The 14,349-nt window shown below is 53.0% G+C and overlaps 1 protein-coding gene across 1 annotated transcript in view; it reads left to right on the top strand.

Annotated features, from left to right (window-relative positions):
- Window positions 1–6: 6 nt before the first annotated feature.
- Taf4 (TATA-box binding protein associated factor 4) overlaps window positions 7–14,349 on the top strand; it is an 80,708-nt gene continuing 66,365 nt past the window's right edge. Inside the window, exon 1 of the mRNA XM_017800678.1 lies at window positions 7–161. The gene's annotated coding sequence lies outside the window, so the exon portion shown is untranslated. The remainder of the gene's footprint in view (window positions 162–14,349) is intronic.

Below are 14,349 nucleotides of genomic sequence, written 5' to 3'. Positions count from 1 at the left end.
GCTGGCGAAAGGCGCGGCCGCGGCGACCCCCAGCCTGCCCCGGACGCCGACCGCCACGGCCGGCGGGATCCGGGCCACCCTGACGCCCACCGTCCTGGCGCCCCGCCTGCCGCAGCCGCCGCAGAACCCAACCAACATCCAGAACTTCCAGCTGCCCCCAGGTGAGTGGACGCGCGCGGCGGGAGGCGAGGGCGGGGGCCACGGCTGCTGCCGTTCCAGGAAGTTCTGGGCCGCGTTCTGGGGCTGTGCCCGGGCCGCCTGCCTCGCGGGGTGCACGGCGGGGTCCGATGGTGGCCTCTGCCCAGGTGCCCGGGCGACCTGCCGGCCGGCGGAGGAGCTGCTGTGACTGGGGTGGGGGGGACCCTGCTTGCCTGGCCATGCTGGGGACATGCTGTGCCCGAGGTCCTCGAGGAAGGTGCCCGGTGCCCCTGGCCCTGCTGGGAGGTGCTGTGAGTGCGGGGTAGGGGCGGTTCTCGGGGAAGGTGCCCGGTGCTCCTGGCCGTGTTGGGGAGGTGCTGTGCGGGGGTCCTCAGGGAAGGTGCCCCTGCCCCTGCCCCTGGCCGTGCTGGGGACATGCTCTGCCTAGGGTCCTCGAGGAAGGTGCCTGGTGCCGGCGGCCCTGGGAGAGGCTGCGCTGCGGGACTGTGGGGAGGTGTCTGGTCCGAGGCTCTCTGGAGCTGGAGTTTATCAGGGCTTTCCCCGCCCAGGGCCAGAGTGCTCAGGGAACTCTGGTGCCCAGATATTACGCAGGGTTACGACTGGGGCCAGAGGACACCTACTTCTCCCCAACTCAGGTGAGGTCAGGTCAGGGCGAACCCCTCCCCCACATGCCGAGGACGTCTGGATGGAAGGCTTGGGCTTCCTTGCTGCCGGAGAGGCCTTCTGGGGACTCCATGCCGGGAGCAGTGACTGGTTTAGGGGTAGGAAGCGCCTGAAAGGGCTTGGGCTGTTTTTGTTGATGCCATCCTGGAGGTCAGCAGAATGCTCGCTGTACAGTGCTCTGGGGACTCAAGAGGTCATGGCGGTGTGGCTTGGGCACAGAGGCGCCTCAGTTGCAGGTTTCACACCCTGCTCTGCCGGCCTTCCGTTCCCCAGGGCCCTTTGGGTTTGAAGAGTGGCTCTTTGCCCAGCTTGCAGACTGCTTTTGTTTGGGAGTCCTCTGCAGAGGAGTGTTCCGCTGAACCCTGGGCTGAAGCTCTAAGCCCTGTGCGCTGGCTGCTCCGTGGTACAGAGCGACAAGTGCAGCAGTTGTAGCAGCGCCACCCGCCTCGGTGGCATCAGTACTACAGAATTAGAAAACGTGCTGCCACCATGTCCTCTTAAAGTGCAGTGGGTCACTCAGAGAGGTGCAGCATCCTAGGCACCAGAGACCCAAGCCTGTGAGGACCAGGAAGGCTCAGGGTCCAGTGGTATCCAGTGACAGCCAGGGATACCAGAGCTGTTTCTAGGTTTGGGGTGAGATACAGAGCCCAGGAGCTGCAAATGCGGGTCACCACACTCTGGGGCTTGCTGAGAAGGTGGCTGGGTGTGTGATGGAAGGTTCTGTGTTGCTCATTATGTCCATGCTGACCTTTGGGGGAAATAGGGCTGATGTTTATCGTTTAAAAAGCCAGTTTGCAGTTGTAGTCAATTATGAGAAATGCCATAGTACCTTGTACCTGAGTGGAGAACGTCCTCTCCAGGGTCATCAGCAGTGCTTTTCCCCATGGCATGGTCATCTCCACACCATCTTTTCATCTGGAAAGCAGATGAAAAGGCCAGGGGCCTGTGGCATCCTTCTGTAGAGATCTGACTGTAGCCATGTGGACTTGACCTGGTTCCCTTGCTTTGAGTGTACACAGGTAAAAGCAGTAAAAGTCGTATTTCCCCCCTTCCCACTCTTCCTCCCTCTCTCCCTGGGAGAAAGAAGATGTGATTTGAAAAAGGCCCTGCTGCTGTCGCTGTCTTGAGCTGTCTAGAGCCTCACAACTGCCCAGGTTTCCAGGTCAGTTTCAGGGTTGGTGTGTTTGAGCAAAAGATAACTCCTTGGGGAAAACCATGAAAGCCTGGATTGTTTGCACTCCTCTGTCTCTGTCCTTATGCTTGTGCGGTAGAGCAAGGCCTGTTGACATTGGGGTTGCAATGACCTAGAGCTCTGCTTCAGAGAGAAGGTTCACATCCCATCTCCTTGCACCCTCTTCCTTAGTTGATCTGATAAGGAATGCTGATTAATTACCTTACTTAAGAGCAGCCAAAGCTAATACCAGGCTGCTGGTGCACACCTTTACACCTTTAATCCCAGCACTCGGGAGGAGGCAGAGGCAGGTGGATCCCAGTGAGAGGCCAGCCTGGTCTACATAGTGAGTTCCAGGCCAACTGGGGCTGCAGGGAGACCCTGTCTCAAAAAGACCAAAGGAAGGCTGGGCGTGGTGGCGCACACCTTTAATCTCAGCCCTCTCAGAGGCAGAGGCAGGTGGATCTCAGTGAGTCCAAGGCCAGCGTGGTCTACGAAATGAGTTCCAGCCAGGACAGCTGGGGCTACAGGGAGACCCTGTCTCAGACAGATTCGAAAAAAAAAAAAGACCAAAAGAAAAGCGACGGAACCTAAACCAGTGTGTGGTAGTAAAATTGCCAGGATAGCCACAGTGAGAGTGTGCGCCCTCTAAGTCTGTCCTGTGACTGGTGAATCAGAAACCAACTTCTAATGTCATCTTTCATAGTAAAAATGTATGGAAGGAGGTTCTAAGAAACTGCGTGGGTAACAGCAGGATTACCAGGTGAGGTAGAGAGGCAGGGTCAGGGGAGGGCAGGGTCCAGGGAGAGCAGCACATAAGTGTCAAGTGAAATAACAGACCCTTGGCAGTACAGTGGTGTGAAAGGGGCTGAGCCTCTCCCTGTGCCCTCTTTGGTAGAGGTCATGGTGGGAGAGGGGGAGGGACAGAGGTTTCAACCTGAGGGCCTAGAGGTCAGGTTTCATCTTCACAGCTTACCAAGAACTTACTTTTTTTTTGTTTGGAGACAAGGTTTCCCTGTAGCCTCAGCTAGCCTGGAACTTGATCTGTAGACCAGGCTGGCCTCCATCTCACAGAGATTTGTCTGCCTCTGGCTCCTGAGTTCTGGGGCCAAAGTATGTGGGTTCCCATGCAGGGGTCGCCAGGAATTTTTAATAAGATGCTGAAGTTGGTTTTAGCTAACTTAGTCTCGACATTCTTTGTCGGAGTGGTTTTGTAAGGAGACAGTAATGTTACTGTGGTGGTTTGCTGGTCTGGAGGTGCTAGTCTCACGTGTTCTCCACAGTAAAGGCAGCTAGAAGACACGAGAGAGCTTTAGAGACGCAGCCCGGCTGCTGGAGCTGTCCTGAGAGCACTGGTTGGTACTCACCTGAGGAGGGTGGGTCATCAAGGCCAGTCATAGTGTGATTGTAGATGGGGGAAGGAGGCAGTGTCTGAGTGCTTCTGGAAGATGTTTCTGGATGTGCCTCTGGGACCAGGGTGCTTGTTCCACAGGCTGTCTGGCATGCTTGCCTGTGTGTGGTTAGTCATGGGGAATTCACTCTCCTCTTGCTTGAGAACTTGGATGAAGTATAAACTTTCAGTCTGGAGGAAGCCATTTCTTCTCTGTTGACCTGGATGCTGTGGCCTATGGAGTGTCTGTGTGCTACTTCTAAGACGGTGCTCACAGGACTCTGGGTGAGGAGAGATGTCAGGTGCAGGTTCCTACCTGTGGTGATGTGTATCAGATTGGTCGAAAAGGTAAAGCCTGCTGGCCACTGACTGCACCAGCAATCCTGCTTGAACTGGTGGGCTGCTTCCCAAGGTTTCACAGAGGGTGGAAGGCTGCACTGGAGTTAAAGGACTGGGCCTCTGGAGGCCAACTTTGGCAAGCAGGTGTTTTGACACAACCTTCTTAGAAGTTTACCTTTTCTTACTTAAGGCACCGGGACAAGTGCGTTGCTCTTAGAGCCTCAAGTTTGGCTGTAAAGTGGGATCGACTGCTCCTGAGGACGCGTTCCGTCAGGATGAGAGTGCACAGCACTGCTGTCCTTTCCTCCTTTTTTCAAAAGCTGAAGTCTTGTTCTCAGCATAGTGCTGCCTTAGAAGTGGCAAGGTTGTCTAACTAGAGAGACAGCTCAGCAGTTGAGAGCACTAGCTCCTCTTTCAGAGGACCCAGGTTCAGTTCCCAGCACCCACACGACGACTAACAACCATCTGTGACTCCAGTTTCAGGGGATCCAATTCCCTCTTCTGACCTCTGCAGGCATTGCACAACTCCAGTGCACTTACACACATCAGGCAAAACAGTCATGCACATAAAAAAAGGTTTATGTGGGGCTGGAGAGATGGCTCAGCGGTTAAGAACACTGGTTGTTCTTGCAGAAGACCCAGGTTCAAATCCCAGCACCCACATAGCAACTAACAACTGTCCATACCTCCGGTCCCAGGGGATCCGACAGCCTCTCTGTCCTCCAGGCATTGCATGACATGGGTGCACTCACCTACATGCAGGCAGTACACACGTACACATAAAAATAAATAAAGCCGGGCATGGTGGCGTACGCCTTTGGATCTCTGTGAGTTTGAAGCCAGCCTGGTCTCCATAGTGAATCCAGGACAGCTGGGGCTACAGGGAGACCCTGTCTCAAAAAGACCAAAAAAAAAAACAAAAAAAAAAACCACTTTGTTATTACTTTAAAAATTACACGCTCTGTCTGTGTGGTTATCGCATGAGTGTGCAAATGCCTGTGGAAGGTAGAGCTGGAGTTCCAGGTGGTTGTGAGGTACCCCATGTGAGTGCTGGGAACCAAACTTGGGCCCTCTGCAAGAGCAGTATCTGCTCTTAACTATGGAGTCACCTCTCCAGCCTGTAGCAACGTCTTTTAAGGATAGCTTTATTTGAGCGAAGATCTGTCCCGGACAGAAAAGAAATTTGGGCAGGACTGTCTTGCTTTCAGTGGAAAGTCACAGAAGTTGTCACAGGTGGAACATGCTGGGGTCACCACCCACCTACCTGCATGGCACAGCTGCTATGGAGAGGACCTGGGCTAGCTTTAGGCTAAAGGCTTTAACCCAGTTTGTTGCTCCGTTGCCCTTTTTTTTTTTTTTTTTGAGGCAGGGTCTCCTTGAAGCCCCAGCTAGTTTGGAATTTGCTCTGGCAGATTGGCCTTAATCTCACCAAGATCTGTCTGCTTGCCTCTGCCTCCCAAGTGCTGGGATTAAAGACTTGTGCCACCGTACGGGCTCCCAGTTTGCTTCTTGATGTAACAGGGACATTTGAAAGGAAGAGGGAGAAAAAACTTCTGGAGCCGTAGGGCAGCTCCTCAGTGCATTTTCCTGCAGCACTGACTGGTGGGGGTAGGGGTGGAGGTGGGGAAGGAGGAGAGGGTGGATAGATATGAGGACTATACCTTGGAGGGCTAGGGGGTGAGTCTGGGCCTGTCCGGGCTTTACTACTGACCTGCTGCCATCTTGGTCTTTGGGGATGTGCTGATTGGATGGGGATAGATGACTGGCACTTGCCAGTGTCTCTTGAACCTGGTCAGGCTTGTGTTTCAGTAGCAGCAGGAGACGGCCTTTGGATGCTCTTAGGACCATGGCCTCTAACTGCATGCTCTGTGTTTATGGAGAAGGCTCTGAGCTTGGAGAACCCATCTCACCAAGTCCTTGTTGGGTTTGTTTTTGTTTTGTTTCAATGAGGGAAGGTCTGACTATGTTGCCTGGGACTCATTCTGTATCTAGGTTGTTCCTCCTGCCTCACCTTCTGTGTGCTGGGATTAAAGGTGCCTGTCACCATGCTTGGTTTATTCTTCCCCAGGTCCTTGCATTGCCACTTTTGGTCAGAGCCTGTGTGTTAGGGCTGCTAAGAAAAGAAGCTCTTGGCTCAGGAGACGCGAGGCCATTGGAGTGCTTTGAGGAAGTTGCCCCTGAAACCTCTACACAGTTGTCCCAGAGGTGCCATTGGCTCCCTGTTGCACTCTGCGCTAGAGATGGAGTGGCTCAGTTGACAGTGGAACCCGTGTCAGCACCTTTGAAGTCATATGAATTCAGGGTGGTTCCTGGTGTGTTCCCTAAGCCCGTGTCAGAGTGTAGATATGTCTCTTCTTCCATTTAAATTACACAATTGTAAATAGCGTTTATAAATAGCTGGTTGTATCTGAGCTGATCAAATCATAATTAGCTGTTTCTCTTGAAGCAAAAATTTAAAGCTCTAAAGACAGTTGCCTGAAGTTTGTGTAGTTTGTGTAGTTTGCAGAAGCAGCTTTGCTTTCCTTCCTAAGCAGCTGCACTTCTGGCTCTCGCTGGCATCATTTTAAGCAGGACTTTGCTTGTCATAAAACAGTTCAGTAAAGACAGGAGAGCAGAGCTTTTGCTGGAGGTCTGGGCACTGGTGGCTTCCTGACTCTCCTTCCTGCAGCTGGGGTGGGGTCACCTGGGCGTGTGGTGTGAGGGCAGACACAGGCCAGTTCTTCAGACAGAGCATCTTGCTTGGCAGTGTTGCTCTGCAGGGGCAGATCAGGAGCTGCAGGTTATAGCTGAGAATTCGGAGCTTTGTCCTTCCATGGTAGGACTGTGAAAGTTTAGATTTTTACTTGATTTTGAATATTTTCACCAAGGACTTAAAGCGAAACACTGTAAGAGTTAAGATTGTCCACAGTTATGCCCCAGTTGGAAACAGTGCCCGGCACCCACTGCACCCCGTTTTGTCACCTTGCTGTCTCCAGCACATTGAGGTGGCTGTGTAGGGGGACCAGGGAGCTGCTTGTGACTTGTCACCTGGTGAACTACATCTGGAGACCACAGGTGCTGGTGGGAGCTTTGGCCCCTTTGCCGCTCTGAGAACCTGTGAACTAGGTAGAACGTTTGTTCTTGAGCTTTTAAAGAATTATCTCGTGTGTGTGTGAGTGTGTGTTAGTGTACGCGTGTGTATGTGTGCGTGTGTGTATGTGTGTGAATGTGTATGTGCAAGTGTGTGTGTGCATGAGTGTGTGTATTGAATGTGTATGTGTATATGAGTGTGTGTATGTGAGTGCATGTGTGTGTGCGCGCGCGCGTGTGTATGTATATGTGTGTATGTGAATGTGTGTGTATGTGTGTGTGTGTGTGTGTGTGTGTGAGTGTGTGTGTTAGGCCAGAGACCCAGGGTGTTGTCTCTTAGATGCTGACCACCTTGCTTGTTGAGACAGGATTGGTTGGTTTGTCATTGGTCTGGAACTCACAAAGTAGGCTGGACTGGCTGACCAGCAAACCCTCAGGACACTCCTATCTCTGCCTGTCAAGTGATGAGATTACAAGTGCATGCACACGTGACTTTCAGTGTGGGTACTGGAGCTTGAACCCAGATCTGCATGCTTGCACAACAGCACTTTAAACACTGAGCTGGCCCACAGTACTTTTTGAGGGAGTCTAGGTCTTTCACAGGGAGCCCTGACTTCATGGTTATTCTATGGTCCACAAACAGGCTCTGCTTGCTTAGTGGCTAGGCTGAACCTTTGGAGCTGGGACAGTTATTTGAAAGGTGTTTAGAGGAAAGCATTCTTGACTGACTTTTTGAGACAGGTCTCCCCTTGTCTCCCCTTGCAAGCCTCCTGCCTTACCTTCTCACATGCTGTGATTACAGGTGTGCATCACCATACCTGGCTGCTTCCCCCCCCCATGCAGTGTTGTTAAAAGGTTGTATGCAAATAACTTTTTTTTTTGTCTTTTTGAGACAGGGTCTCCCTGTAGCCCCAGCTGTCCTGGAAACTCAATATGTAGACCAGGCTAGCCTTGAACTCACAGACTCTCAGAGATCCGCCTGCTTCTGCCTGGGATCAAAGGTGTGCGGCACCATGCCCCGTGAAAATAACTTCTTTTACACTTTCCCTTTTCTGATTGTGAGTTTGTTATTTACTATAGGGAGTTTGGAAAGTACTGTGAAGAATGAAGTCTCTCACCACCACTCCTTGCCCAGACTCTCCTCTTAGGTGACTCTCTGCCTTTCCCCATCTCTCCATGCTGGTGGTTCACTGCTTCTGGTTTTCACAAGGTTGACCTGTCCCTTGTAGAGTGTGTAGCTTATCTCACCCTGCTGGGTGTGCTCTCCTGGCCCCTCTTTGGCCTTTGAGGCTTTGGTCCCCGCTTGTGCAGACCCTGCTTGCTTTAAAGTGGCCCACCCTACTTGAATGTATTTACATACAGCTTTGCATCTGATGGGTTGAGCATTTTCAAGTTGCCTTGCAGAGGGCCAGGTGACTTTGCACTTTAAAAACCATTGCTAGTCGGGCATGGTAGCACAGGCCTTTGATCCCAGCACTCGGGAGGCAGAGGCAGGTGGATCTTTGTGAGTTCAAGGCCAGCCTGGTCTACATAGTGAGTTCCAGGACAGCTAGGGCTACAGAGAAACCCTGTCTTAAAAAGACCAGAAAAAGAAAAAACCAAAAAAACCCATTGCCGAAATAAAACTTCTTGTGAAGTTGTTCCTGTTTGGTGTTGTGTCTCTGACTCACGATCAGGCCTTGTCAAGTGTGGATGCTGCTGGGCCAGTCTTCCGATCATTTCTGGCTCATGTATAGGTCTGACCCTGAGAACATGTACTGACCAGTGGGCATGCCAAGCTGGATGCTGAGGGGCTTCTCTGGGGAGGTCTCAGATGCAGAGCCCCTGCTGTCCTGGCAGGCCCTTCGGTGGGTCCAGGTAGTTAACAAAGGGACCTTAGGAGGCTCCTTTGATGGGTGTCTGTGGCCGAGGGGCCTCTAGACAGGGAGGGTCTTCCTGGGGAACCTAAGTGAAGAGAAGGGGCCAGCCATGTGCAGTCTGTGTCCAGGGCAGGGTTAAGGGTGTGGCCATCTAGAGGGTAGTAGGAGGTTAGGCTGTGTTGGCATAGTCTGGGAGATTAGGTTTTTTCCAACTTGCAGCCATTGAGGGTTTAAAGCAGGGGAGTGATAGAATCAAAATTGAGTTTTGTGTTTGTGGAAAACAGAGGTGCTGGGGGTAGGGCACAGGGGGTGGCAGGGTTTTCATGGGACTTGCCCTGGCCTCAGGGCTGGGGGTTCATCAGGGAGCCTTGTGGGTGAGTCTGCGATAGGAGTTCTAAGTGTCATGTGTCTTTGGGGTAGAACGAGCAGGACTTGGGGTGTTGTTTTGATGAGCCATTTCTAGATGGAAACATTGGGTAGAGGATGTAAGCAGGCGCCTAGGAGAGGTCAGGATTTGAGGACCAGAGTATTTGATGGCATTGATGGTCACGGCCAGGAGAGCTGCAGGCTCCCCCCAGGCGTATTCTGCAGCTGGGACACTGATGCTGCTGGAGCGATCTCTGGGGCATCTCAGGGCTGGGGGCAACTTAGAAGGAAGGCCACAGTCAGCAGGCGGGGTTGGAGACCCACCAACTCTCAGGAAAATGACCTGGTGCAGCATCGTGCAGGGTCTTCTGTGGTGTGGGGATCAGTGCTGCCTGTCCTTGTGTCTAGGGTCTTAATGGATAGTTGGTGCTGGCAGGCTGAGCTGGCCACTCAGCCTTCTGTGTGCTGATCTGCAGACCCTCAGTCTGTGGCCTGTCTCTGGGCCTTGAAGATCCCATAACAGGAGTTCTCCCTGTGAAGGTCGTGAGTGCAGGAGGGAAGGGGGGAAATGGCCTGCTGGTGACCCCTTGGCCAGCAGGGAAGTCTGTGACTTCAGGGCGCAGCAGTTCTCATGGCCCTCATGGGCTCCATACTCCTGCATGCCTCTAGCCGGCGTCCAGAGGAGCATCTGAGTCTGCTTGGGGAAGTGCTCATGTTGCCTAGAGGGGCCAGGTAGCCTGTCTGAGCTCTGTGACCTTGGCTTTGGGTGTCATGTAAGGGTCCTGGTGGGCTCTGTTCCGCAAGGCTCCTCTGACTTGAGCTCCATGAGTTCCATTCTGCCTTGGGGCTCTTGCCTGTACCTGGGGCTGCCTGGCTGAGCCCACATTTACGTTATAGCAGTCATACCAGCTGGGTAGGCAGTGGGCAGAGGCTCCCCTTGTCCTTAGAAAGGGCACAGTGCACTTCTGTAGTTCCAGCTGTGAAAACGTCTAACTGCAAAGAATGCTGGAGAGTTTAGCCCATGCGGAGGGGAGGGAACAAGGAGCAGGCTCTAGGGTATGGCCAGTTAGGTTAGAGGGATGGTCTGGGGAGGTGCTTCAGTCAGCCAACCAGTCTGTCCCCAAACATGAGTTCACCAACTCAGATCCCAGTAGACGATTGCTCCTGGGTAGCGTGGGGAGCACCGCTCCATAATGAGTGGGGGTGGAGGTTCATGTCTTGTAATTTCCCAACAGACTAGCCACCCTGTCCCCAGTGATTTCTCATAGTAGGCACTTTGTCAGTTGCGTTCAACGTGGACACACAGTTTCCCCTGTACTTGGGACAGTTGAGTGGGGTCACTGTGGTGCCACTTGTGGACGTGCTTAGCAGCGAGGGAACTGGTTCATGGGATGTGTGTGAAGCTCCTGGGTGACTTTGTGAGGTGCTGGTCCTGTGGGGGGCCAGTAGGGTGTCCCTTGAGCTCATTGCAACATCTATAGCACATCCCATCAAGGCTCCTAGTTGTAGGTGTGGCCTGACCTCTGGCCTCTCCAGGCTCTGATTGGCTCTAGGACAGGGCGTGGTTTCACTCTTGTCCATACCCTGCGACCTGGCTCTGTGGTCTTGTTTGTAAAGTGCTGCTTGGGAGCTGAGAGAAGAGATGCCTTCTCATTGCTGCAGTGCTTTGTAGGCCAGACTTGGCTCTGGGGTGGTCTCTGAGGCTTGGTTGGGGAGAGTGCCATCTCAGTGCCATGGCTGTTTCCATCCTGGCTCCTCTAGAATCCTGGCATGGGTGGCACTGCCTCCTAGGCTGGGAAGACCACCCTGGGAAGGAGGGCTAGGCTACTCTTCTTCCACATGTGACCCTGAGCACAGTGGACACGGACCGTGGTGGACAGCTGACGTGACGTACATGAGCTCAGGACAGATGTGCATGGAACACAGGGAGTACTATGAAGCCCATTCTTGAGTCACAGATGTGCACTGGCCTCTCCCTAGTGGCACATGTAATCCTAATTACTTGGAAGATGATGCAGATGATCAGTCTGGGCTGCAGATTGAGGTTCAGCAGGACCCTGACTGAAAATAAAAGTAAAAAGAGGGCTAGGGATACAGTTTTTAGATCTTTTGTCCAGCAGGTGCAAGGTCCTGAGTTCAGTCCTGGCTCTGGTGCCCTGGTACTGGTGTAGATGCTGGCCCCACTTGTATGACCTGAAGGTCATGGCTGTGTTTCTTTCGGGTGCCCGCTGAGGTGTGCAGGCATCCAGCGGAGGGTCTGACCGCAGGCTGCTTCCAGGACCCACACCCCATCGTCTTACTGTGGTTGTCCTGAGAACACCTGAGGCTGTTGCTGCAGTGTTTAGCATCTGGTCTTGGTGGCCAGCACAGAAGTGTCCCCTGTCCGTACGCTTGCACCTGCCTCAGCCCTGCTTGTGCAGCACCCTGGCAGGTGGAGTTCGAGCCACGGTGACACGGCAGGTACCGGTGTCCTGATGGCTGCCCTTCGCCGGGCGCCCCACCCCCGTTGGGTCAGCCCTTTATTCGCTCTTTGACCTCAAGGTGGCGTTCTTCCTCCGCCCGGGTCTGCCCCACCGAAGAACCTCTGTGAGCTCTTTGCTGCTTCAGGAGTGAAGTCTGGACTCCTGGTCAGTGTGACCCTCCTGTCAGCTCTGTCCTCATCCTGTGATCAGCTACCCTCCCTTGGGACTCGTGCTTGACATTCAGGGCCTTTCTGCCCTTGGCAGAGCTTGGTACTTCCTTCACTGTCACTGGACCTGTCTGTCACTCTGGGCTGGGGAGGTCTAGCTGAGGAGAGTCCTGTGGGGCACCATCCCCAATACTGGCATTGCTCAAGCAAACCCACACCACTGGCTTCCTTTTGGCTCAGTGCCCATCTCTCCTGTGGTCTCACCAGCTGAGCAGGGCACCCACACACTCTTGCACCCTCGGCGTCCGGCGTGGGGCCCTGCGTGGCTGGGATGTCCCAGGTGTGACTCAGGGAGTCTCTAGGAGTGGTGTGGGCTGTCAGGATGGATGATAGGCATTTGGGAGTCCATTAATTGCCATGTAGGGGGACAGGATGTGTGCCTTTGGATCTTAGATATGTAGCCCTGAGTTACTTCCAGTCCCTGTGTGGCCTACTTTCATTTATGTGGTCATTGTCATCCTGGTCAGGACCTATGGCCACTCCGTGAAAGCTAGGACTGAGCCAACATCCCAGCTGACCGTACACTGCATTTCCCAGCTTGGCTCGCTCCTCTGAGCTCCGACAGCCTCTTCCAGTACATTCCTAGGCAGGGGTGCTGCATCTGTTTTCAATTTCTAAATTTTTTTATTTTTAAAATTATTTTTGTTTTATGTGTATGAGTGTATTGCCTGTATGTGTGAGTACACCCGTGTCATGCAATGCAGCAGAGGTCAGAAGAGGACTTTGGATTCCCCTGGAACTGGAGTCAAGGACAGTTTGTAGCCACTGTGTGGGTGCTGGGAATCGAACCTGGGTCCTCTGCAAGAGCAGTCAGTGCTCTTAACCACTGAGCCATCTCTCCAGCTCCAGGGGGTGCTGCATCTTATCCTGACTTTTGTAATGAGTACTGTACAGCCAGTGGCCGCTTGGAGACTTGTGCTGTTGGTCTGTCTATTGCCAGAGTGCTTCTGTGTTGGTGTCTGTCTCTGCTTTGTCTCCATGGCTGTTTAATGCCTCCTGTGTGAGGACACCATGGTTTCTTGTGTTGTGGGCATTTGGGTCATTTGCTGTGTTAAGAAGCACTCCAGCCACCTCACAGGGCGTCACTGTGTGATGGGAAGGCTTGGCAGCCTAGCAGCCTAGATTTGTGTATCCAGTTGTTGCTGTCCAGCAGTGTGGTGACTGAGAATGGGCTGCTTACTTGCCTGCGAAATGTGACTGTGACTCGGGTTCCTGTTTGGGCTGTCTAGCAGATACACTGCAGGGGTCGGGGCCCTAAAGATGGGTCATCTTTTAAACTACGGGGATGTCCACTCATTGGTATTGGGGAGATGACAGGAAAGGCAGCCTGGAGGCCGGTTCTGGTCTGGAGGTGGGAAGGAAGGACAGGTGGGCAGGGGAGCCCATGAATGTCTGAACACCCAGGGCAGCCTGGTGCTGTAGTGCGGTGGGGAGGTGGGTGCCTTCTCTGGGCCTTTTCAGAAGGAATGTGCCAGAGCAGGTCATGCTAGGAATGGAGTCAAAGGGCAGCTCCCTTAGCTGTTTCTGTTTTTAAGGACTGGATCTCATGATGTAGCCCTGGTTGGCCCAAAACTTGCTATACAGATGAGGCTGGCCTTGAACTTAGAGAGATCTATCTGCCTCTGCCTCTCTGTGCTGGGATTAAAGGCATGTGCCACCACACCTAACCCTCAGTTGCTGTTGCTCTGTGTGTGTGTGTGTGTGTGTGTGTGTGTGTGTTTTAAATTGTTGGGTTTTTTGGCAACAGGGTGCCCTGTAATGCCAGCTGGCCTGGAACTTGCTGTATAGATCAGGCTGGACTTCATCTAAGAGAGATCCACCTGCCTCTACCTCTGAGCTGGGACTAAAGATGTGCATGTGCCACCACACCCAGCCTTTGTTGTGTATTTTATTTGTTTTTTATTTTTTTATGTGTATGAGTCTATTGCCTGCATGTATGTGGGTGCACCCCTGTCATGCATTGCTGCAGAGGTAGGAAGAGGGTGTTGGATTCCCCTGGAACTGGAGTTAAGGATGGTTTGTAGCTGCCCTGTGGGTGCTGGGAATTGAACCCAGGTCCTCCGCAAGAGCAGTTGGTGCTCTTAACCCCTGAGCCATCTCTCCAGCCCCTTATTTGGTCTTTTTGAGACCATTTCCCTGTAGCCCCAGCAGGCCTGGAACTTGCCGTGTAGACCAGGCTGGCCTCAGTCTTACAGATATCGGCCTCCTTAATGCTGGGATTAAAGGCATGTGCCACCACGCCTGACTCATAGTTGCTCCTTTTTTTTTGGTCTTCTTGAGACAGGGTCTCCCTGTAGCCCCAGCTGTCCTGGAACTCACTGTGAACTCACAAAGATCTGCCTGCCTCTGCCTCCCGAGTGCTGGGATTACAGGCGTGCGCCACCACGCCCAGAGTTAGCTGCTCTTTTAAAGAGAGATTTTTGAGGGGTATTCAGTAGAGACAGGTCATATGTGTGAATTTTTCCTAGTAGCTGTGAAAATGTACAAAGACACAGAAGCCAACTCCATGAGTACAGGTCACATGGCCACTGTATCCGTTACTGTCCTGTGTGACCCCATGGCTTTTGAACAGTGTGTGCACCTCCCTGTTGAACCTGTGGTAGCTGTGTAGTCTTGAGCTTCTGCTACTTGTATTTGGACTTTT

The sequence above is a fragment of the Nannospalax galili genome, unplaced genomic scaffold (genome assembly GCF_000622305.1).
Source record: "Nannospalax galili isolate Female #2095 unplaced genomic scaffold, S.galili_v1.0 scaffold160, whole genome shotgun sequence".
NCBI lineage: Eukaryota > Metazoa > Chordata > Mammalia > Rodentia > Spalacidae > Nannospalax > Nannospalax galili.
Note: the sequence above shows the minus strand (reverse complement) of the source record. Positions and strands in the feature narration are given on the sequence as shown.